Here is a 7,709-nt window from a genome sequence, read left to right as displayed (position 1 = left end):
AGAGATACCCATGGGGAAAATACTTTGAGGACGAAATAGTTCAAATGGAAGATCTGGGAGAAAGTTATTTTTGGATGTGGGAGATCTCACCATAGAGCCGATGGGAAATAAGTTGCACACTAGTTTGGTGGCTAGCCATTTAGTGGTTTCGGTTTTATTATTAGATTTTGAAGTACAGAGAATTCTGTTTATTTTGAAGACGTATGCGGCAAATGCAATTATGATGCCTTTTCTTTTAAAGTCATGCATTCATTCAGATTTGAAATAATTTAAAAAAAAAAGAATGGTTGGATATCGAATCGTTATTGACTTGTGGCTCTAAACAATCAAATAAAGATCAGTTAAAATGAGTTACCGAACGTTATGTACATATAGTACTGGAGAACTCAATGGAATAAAATGGGCAGCTTTTCAGGGAATCCATTTCTTCAATTTATCTATTCCCGACAAGTGTTTTAACACAAATAGAATATAAGGAAGGATTCCTGTTTGGAATAGTTTTAACGGTGAGAATTACACTGGCCTAGTTCTTCGTTGAATAAGGGCGTTCGTGTACCCTCGATGTCGATTTTCGGTCTGAAAGGTCGCGCAGCACCCACGCTTCTTACGGATAAGGTGAGGCCTTAATAATAGTATTCACTAATGATTTATCGCGTTCTACCCCACTGAGTTAATGACTCTCTTATTTTTGTCCCCGCCTGTTGTTAGCGATCACTAGAATGAAAAAAAAAAATCGGAATATTCTTGCTTGACGGTTTTATGGGTTGACCTCCAGCTATGTCACTAGAACACGAGTAAGTTTTTTGATTTGGTCCTCGACATCGGTATAGAGGGCCACAAGAATGCTCACTTTATTCAATTTAAGCGCGAGTTCCAGGATTACAAGTTAGACATTCTGGGGCCTAAGAGACTTTTGATATAGAGAAGGAGGATGCTTTCTAAGTGCATTAAACGACGACGAGACGAGAGTTTTGTTGGGGCATGTGATAGGAAAACACGAACGGCGACGCAACTATGAAGGTTTGAGGACTTCTGTAGTTTCCACCGTCTCTTCATTGATGGCACATTGTTCAAAAACAATCTGCCATAGGATCAATTGGATTTTAGATTTAGATTGAGAAGCTGCCTTCTAGATGTGCGGAACAAGAAGGCATATCAGTTTCTAAAGGGTTGTTTGTCTCTGCTTGTATGTTGCGTCTGCTGCTTCTCGCAGAACTGAAGAGATTTGCCTTCCCCCAGGTGAAACCCGCCCGCGTATATGATCCAGCTGTTGATCGAATGATAGTGACCCTGAGTACTCCCCTTGAGAGTATTGATTTTAGGGCTCCATTAAAAATATTTATTTCTCAGGTGCTGTTCAGATCGTCGGCACGTTCCGAAGGAGCACCATAAGACCTGGCTGACTGCGACATTGTGGAAACGTATCGATGAATGTGAGGGATTGAAGGCGCGAGCGCGACATGCTTAAACTCCGGTACAGGGAGAAAGGGTGGCACAGCAGTGTGTTGACCACTGTCGCAAAAATTATTTATATTTTCAGAGTCGCAGTTCTGCACCACGAAAGAACTTGCAGATGGTCGCAAATTGTTCGATAGTCGTATGGTCGAGGACGATAACGGTCGTCACGAGGATAAGTAGCTGTAGAGGTGAAAGGAACAGTTCACCACGGTTCTCAATCAATCTCAAGACCCAACGCATTCTGAACACGTTTTGTGTTTTTGTAATATGGATTTTCAACGCGGGCCGTATTCATTGCTGCATGAGTAAGCCTATGTTACAAAAGACGCAGAACCCTGAAGGCATTCTGTGTGTGCCGGAACTAACTTCTGGTGATATTGGACCTGTCATGGCTGAAATGACTAGTCACTGGAACATGCGGATACCGACTCTTCCTCCAAATAAATGTGAAATCATCTCGGCGATCAAAGCGCTCAAGTGAAGTAAATCCTGCAGGTTTAACTGCCCTTTCGCGGATTTTTTTCTATGTAGTGTAGTGTAGTGTGTAGTGTCTGCATGGCTGCTATTTTCTGGTGCAAAAAAGTCGGGGCGGCGGCTACGACCCCGACAAACTGCGCATTAAGAAGCGAGTCAAGCAAAGCCAACAGCAGCAACCGCAAACTCCGCTCCATGTGCAAACAGCGGCATCAATATCCCAGAAAACGTTCCCACAAAGCACGACGTAAAATGAATCCGAAAGAGGTTGCACCATCTTGAGTTTGCTAGACAGTGCTCATGTGGTAATGAAAAGTGCACCTATTAGTACTATCGATCGATTTAAAACTTCTAACGCAATTGCCGACGAAATCGAGAATCCGTTATTGAACCATCACCAGGAAACCATCGCGGTAATGCTCGCCCCCGGGATAGACATCTTGAAAACCGGCCAAACACTTGTCAATGACCTTCAGCGGGAACCAGCAGACGGATTAGATTTGCTGACTATTACCAGCTAGAACTGTAATTTCGTACGCCACCAGCACTTCAACAATAACAGCACCACAAATCGACAACTGAATCATCGTAATTTCCTTGTATTCAATTATTGGCACAGGAGTGTTGTGGTGGTACTAATTACTTGCAGAAATTTTACCTAGAGTAACACAGTCAACTAGTTTAGCCATTTTCATTTTTCATTTAAGTGATCTCTCCCTAGAAGTTGCCTAATGGCTAGAGGCTTAAGTAGAGCACTCGAAAAAGAGATGGTCTACAGACATCTCGCACACTGTGAACATCACAATGAAAAACAGATCCAATGTTATAGCATGCGTGCAAATAAGCACATTATGTTTATCAAAATAGGGTTTCATTGAATGTTTGCCGATTCATCCGCTACATCTGGTAATACCCGAACACTTATCCAGAAATCTTGGGAATCCGAGATCTTTTTCAGAAAACAAGAGATAATCGATAAGATTAAAAAAGTACATGTCTTAAGGGCGTCAATTTGAGCGTTGTTGGCGTACTTACTGCATTCGCAGGGATAACAGTTGAAATAATCGTCGAATATATCAAGGGGTATCTGGAAAGCTCGACAAAAAGGGATAGCAGGTTGGGTTTCGCTCTAGGTCCTCCTGTACTGACCACATCAACACCCTACGCCTGTTGCCGATATCATTCCTTCATGTTATCGATGACGAAGGACAGCTTGGAGGTCTTGTCCGGAGGACCTGGAGAGCTTCTATAGACCGTGATATTTTCCCTACGGTGATGGCATCGGTTTGCATGGATTGCGTTTCTGCATCTCGACATCCACTTCAAGTATTACCTCTTTTGTTTTTCGATTCGATTTTTGTTACTGTTACTGCTGCTGGTGCCATTTCTCCGGCAGATTAATATATTTAAAAGGGAAGCCGCATCCATGGAGACGGGGAAGTTTCTACGCCTCCTCATCACTGAAAACATGGGTCTCCACACAGTTATGAAAAGTTTTTGGAAGCAAGGAGTGTGACAAAGTCAAACTGCACTACTCAGGATAGACGACCAATCCATGGAGGCAATTAAACGTCGTAACTGCTTAATAAATTACAGAATTGACATTATATCTGCGCTCCTACACAAATAGAAACCAAGGAAAGATACTTCGCAGGACATATCTGGGAAGTGGGAAAGCTACCGACGACCCCAAAGGAATCCCGGTGGTCAGAGAAACAGAAAGGGCTGGACCGAGAAGAGAAGGGAAGGATCCGCTGCTTACAGAAGAGGAGAAGCATTGGAATCGTGCTGCTCCTGGGTGTACCGGAGCAAATTTGCAGCCTGAAAGGAGGAAGCGTGCAGGTAATTTGGAATTACTCTTGTGAAAAACCAAAAGCTTGCAGCATTTTCAAATGGAATTTAAAGTGCATATGTCTTTCAGAGTTTCTAGCTGGCGATCTCGTGGCTGTCCAAGTCTCACTGAAAGCTGAGGAAGAACTCGAGAGACAGTTGTGGCAGGAGATGACACACGAATCCCACCGGAATTAGCTGTTAGGCTGCGAGAAGAGGGGGCTACCACTCTCACCTGCGATGTCAACGCCCAATATCAGACCAGGGGAAGCAGGAGTATTGATCGAAGAGGTGAGTACCTTCTGGAATTCATTCTTAGTAATAGTTTAAAAATACATAATATAGGGAACATGCCAATATTCGTGACCAGCACCAGACAAGAAGTACTAGACACAACTCTAAGAACACTGTGATGAACGGCTTGGTCAAGGATTGGAGGGTGTTGGATTAGTCTTCTATGTCGAATCATGTAATAGTTAGATTCGACATTGAGGGCAATTCGGAAGTAGATAGAATAATAAGAACAGAACAGGAATGTAGGAGTCCCAGCTACACAAGACACCCGAGTGACAAGACGACTCATCTAAAAATGAGTGGCGAGATCAGGAGCGAAATAAAGCCTCAACAGGTCGTTATTGGCGCATATGAGGCCAGTGTCCGGCTAAGACACTGAAGTCATTAAAGGATGTACCCTGGTGGAACAGGAACCTAGCCAGAATGAGAATGGTGGTACGAAAACTCCTCAACCGGGCGAAATAAGCAGTCAGGGATACAAACGAGCACTGACGACGCATAGCAACGCGATCAGGGAATCAAAACGAAACAGCTTCAGGGAATTTTGAAAAGGGATTGAAAAAACTACAAAAGCATCTAGGCTATATAAAGTTTTAGTCAAAGACAAGGCAATATTTTTTGTCTCAAGAAGGTAGATGGGACATCTATTGCGAAGAAGACAGGTTACATATGCTTCTTAGAACTTATTTACCGAAGTCCTATCGCACGACGGAAGGCAATAGCTTTCTGCCCCAACAACGGATAGTAGGGGGAAAAAGAGATTTGAAAAGTAGCGATAGAAGTATGGTTTTTAAGATGGACAGTAGGAACCTATCGTCGTGTAGACAATGCCATAATAAGGATTTCGTGAAAAGCATCCTTCATGGGTATTTTCGAGGGAGAATATGAACACGGACGGACACCGCTCCGCTCATCAGGTGGCGACAGACCAAGACTCAAAAGACTTTCTCAAGTTTTAAACATAACCGAATTCCCATCGTTCACAGATTGAACAGTTGATGAAATCGACATACGAGAATCTGCCTTCTGACAATTTATTAGCAATATGCTTGTTTGCACACACTCAAAACAGCAATGAGTCCCCCATTCGGAGTTTGGCTCCAAAAGATTTGCATTCGGATAAACGGTTGACTGAAATTGTCACTCAGTAGATTTTTGTCCATTTTGGAAGTCATGGACGTTTCGGGGATTACTTTGGGAGACGAGAAATGCATCGACCGCTCCGATCGTAAAGTCAGTGGCTCTGCAAAAACGGGCTAGATTTAACATGAGGAAAATGCGACCAACCGAGAACTTTTTTTTAATAAAGAAGAAGGACTCTCTTTCTCTAGTTTTTGCAATCATGTTTTATACCATACATTATCTTTAAACTCGTTTTCCTGAAAGTTGACTTTTTTAAGGATGGTGGCTTCACTTCTTCTTCTTCAGCCGTTGTCCCGTTCACAAGCGGGGTCGGCCCATAACGATCGCGGATATCCTCATTTCGGATGTGATCTAAACGTGTGACGCCACTAGTCCAACGTAGCATCTTCGTCTCCATTACCGCAAGACGCCGTTCACTGTCTTTTATGGTCGGCCAACACTCAGAACCATAGAGAGCGACTGGACGGACGACATTGCGGTAAATTTTAGATTTGAGACGTTCGTTGATACGTCGATCACAAAGGACACCAGTTGTGGAACGCCACTTCATCCAGGTTGCGTTAATGCGTGAAGCAATTTCATAACGCAGCTCTCCATTGGCTGATAGCGTTGATCCGAGGTATTTAAATCGCTCAGTTCTGGGCAGATCACTGCCGCTGACAGTGATTGTGCCTGTTTCATGGGGATCGGTCGTCAAAAATTCAGTTTTGTTTAAATTCAATCTGAGACCGTGTTGCATGAGGCGATCATTCCATTTTTGAACAAGTTGCTCGAGATCATTTTTGCTATCAGATGCTAGGAAAACATCATCTGCATAAAGCAGTGTATAGGGCGCTGGACGTTGGATATCCCGTGTGATGGTGTCCATAACAAGGACAAAGAGGAGTGGTGAGAGGGCACTTCCTTGATGAACTCCAACAGAGACACGAAGCGGTTTTGATACACCCGCCATACTTCGAACTTTATTTTTCGGATCGTGGTAGAGCAATTGAACCCAGCGCACGAGTTCTTCTGGCACGAAGTGTTGTCGTAAAGCATACCAGATGAGTTCGTGTGGTACACAGTCAAACGCTTTCTCTAGATCCAGAAAGGCAATGTAAAGAGGGCGATGCTTCTCACGGTGTTTCTCCATGAGTAACCGCGCAGCGTGTATTGCGTCAGTAGTTCCGCAGTTCTTGACAAATCCGGCTTGATTCACGGTTATTTCAACGATTTCGCGAATACGGTTGTCAAGAATGCGTTCAAAAATCTTCATGGTATGGGAAAGTAACCGGATCGGACGGTAATTTGAACATTCTGCTGGACTACCTTTCTTTTTCCATATTGGAACAGTGGTACTTTCTTGCCAGTCAGATGGTGTTCTTCCTTCCTGAATAACCCGGTTAAAGAATTCACTGAGCCACAGTGTTGGGTCCCAGCTCTTCGCTTTCCAGAGCTCAGATGCGATGTCGTCAGGTCCTGTTGCTTTCCCCGATTTCATTTGTTTTATTGCCTCCTCGACTTCAGTTGCGCTGACTGGTGGAACTGCTCCAAATGTCGGCAATGATTGTGGAAGTGGAGGATGAGCAAATTCTTCAGTTGAAATCTGCTCGAAGTATTCTCGCCATCTATCCGTTGCGGCTCGACGGTTGGTAAGCAAAGTACCGTTCTTGTCATTAACACAACAGAAGTGTTCATTACGGCTTTTAGCAAGTCGATACAGATCTCTCTCGTCATCCCGAGTGTCCAGTTTATCGTAAAGATTTTTGTAATGGATCGCTCGGGTGATAGCGACCATTTTCTTTGCTTCATGGCTGGCATTCTTATAACTTTGCCAATTAGCAGGCGTTTTATCGTCGAGAAATTTGTGGTAGATTCCTTTCTTTTCACGGACCTTCATTTCAACATCATCATTCCAAAGCCAAGTATCTCGAGGGTTGCAGAGGCTGCTTTGTGGATCGTGCTTTCATTTGGTTCCATGATTCTTCCACATTCGTAATGGTTGGCAATCGTATGAGTGAGACCGTTTCTTCTCACCAAATCGCCACCATTTAATGCGTCGCGGGCCACTGCGTTCCTCACGGTGTTTTATCGGTGGCTTAATTCGCAGGACAGCAATCAACGGCCGATGTTGAGGTGCGATGATCTCATAGGGAACGACTTTGCAATCAGTGACGGTGGTAAAATGCTGGCGTCTTATGAGAATATAGTCGATTTGCGTTTTATTGTTCCCACTATAAAATGTGGGAAGATGAGACAATCGTTTGATGAACCATGTATTCATAAGTACAAGGTCATGGGTGTCCGCAAAATCGATTATACGCTCGCCACCTTCATTGCGCGTTCCGAACCCCTTTCCCCCATGGCACCTGTTACCGTCTGCCTTTTCACCCACATGACCATTAAGGTCGCCGGCAATGATTATGTAATCGTCAGCAGGCACGTGACAAGTCTTTTCATCGAGAAGTTGCCAGAAGGCATCTTTCTCGGCATTAGGTGGCTTCACTTCTATTAGAAATATTTATCGAATT

This window comes from Hermetia illucens, chromosome 4, assembly GCF_905115235.1.
Source record: "Hermetia illucens chromosome 4, iHerIll2.2.curated.20191125, whole genome shotgun sequence".
NCBI classification, from domain to species: Eukaryota; Metazoa; Arthropoda; class Insecta; order Diptera; family Stratiomyidae; genus Hermetia; species Hermetia illucens.
The sequence above is the reverse complement of the archived record's forward strand: the minus strand, read 5'-3'. Positions refer to the sequence as shown.